The 1,315-nt window shown below is 38.3% G+C and overlaps 1 non-coding gene across 1 annotated transcript; it reads left to right on the forward strand.

The window, feature by feature from the left end:
• Window positions 1-372: 372 nt before the first annotated feature.
• Window positions 373-449, forward strand: LOC122727135. Its single transcript, XR_006353086.1, has one exon. It is a non-coding gene; the product is annotated as a small nucleolar RNA U2-19 (small nucleolar RNA).
• Window positions 450-1,315: the final 866 nt, after the last annotated feature.

Raw genomic sequence — 1,315 nt, forward strand, 5'->3', positions numbered from 1 at the left:
GAGAGAGAGAGAGAGAGAGAGAGAGAGAGAGAGAGAGAGAAATCCTCCGTCTTTGAACCAATTCCAATGAAATTGAGGCTGAAGCATTGCCTGTCACTCCCCATTCCCATTTTTTCCTCTTCCTTGCATGTTTCTTTTATGTAAGATAATTTTCCTCATTCTACCTCTCCATTCCACCTTTTATCAGTCCATTCCTCTTTCTCACCCTTTCACTTTTTAGATCATCCAAACATTATCCACTCACACCCATGCCTTCTGTTTATGTAGTCTGCTTCTTACTGCCCTAACAATGATAAAGTTCTTAGAGTTACATGTATTACCTTCCCATATAAGAATGTAAACTTCCTCTGAGATCTACTGTTGTTTGAGGTAGATCAGTGATGAAAAATAGCCAAACATGAGCATCACAAGATCTTCTTGTCTTGCCATACTATCTTCCAGTTTTCCCAGCAGTTTTTGTCAAATGCTGATTTCCTCTCCTGGAAGTTGGAGTCTTGGGGTTTATCAAACAGTAGATTACTATAGTCATTTACTACTATGTCTCCTGTGCCCAACCTATTCCATTGATCCACCATTCTATTTCTTAGCCAGTACCAAATAGTTTTGATGACTGTTGCTTTATAGTATAGCTTCAGAATTGGTATGGTTAGCTCACCTTACTGTGCAGTTTTTTTCATTAGTTCCCTTGATACTTTTGACCTTTTGTACTTCCAGATGAATTTTTTAATTATTATTCTAATTCTATAAAATAATTTTTAGGTAGTCTGATTTGTACCAATTCTAATTTTCAAGGAATTTATTCAGTGTCTTTTGCACCTCTTCCATTTGACTGATTCTGTCTTTTAAAGAATTCTGTTCTTCAGTGAATTTTTGTGCTGCCTTTTCCACTTTTCTTTTTTTTGGGGGGAGAGGCAGCGATGAGGGTTAAGTTACTTGCCCAGGGTCACACACCTAGTAAGTGTCAAGTGTCTCAGGCCAGATTTGAACTCAGGTCCTCCTGAATACAGGGATGGTGCTTTCTCCACTGTGCCACCTACCTGCCCCCTGGCCTATTCTGCTTTTAAGGAGTTCTCCTCTTCAGTGAATTTTGTGCCTCTTTTACCATTAGGCCAATTCTGGGAGATATTTAGTTGTTATTTCCTTCAGAATTTTTTGTGTGTCCCCTTCACCAAGCTGTTAATTCTCCCTTTCATAATTTTCTTGCATCACTCTAATTTCTTTTCCCAATTTTCCCTCTACCACTATTTTCATTTTAACTCTTCCAGGAATTCTTGTTGAGTATGAGTCTAATTAGCTTTTATCTTTGAGGCCTTAC

The sequence above is a fragment of the Dromiciops gliroides genome, chromosome 4 (genome assembly GCF_019393635.1).
Source record: "Dromiciops gliroides isolate mDroGli1 chromosome 4, mDroGli1.pri, whole genome shotgun sequence".
In the NCBI taxonomy this organism is placed as follows: Eukaryota; Metazoa; Chordata; class Mammalia; order Microbiotheria; family Microbiotheriidae; genus Dromiciops; species Dromiciops gliroides.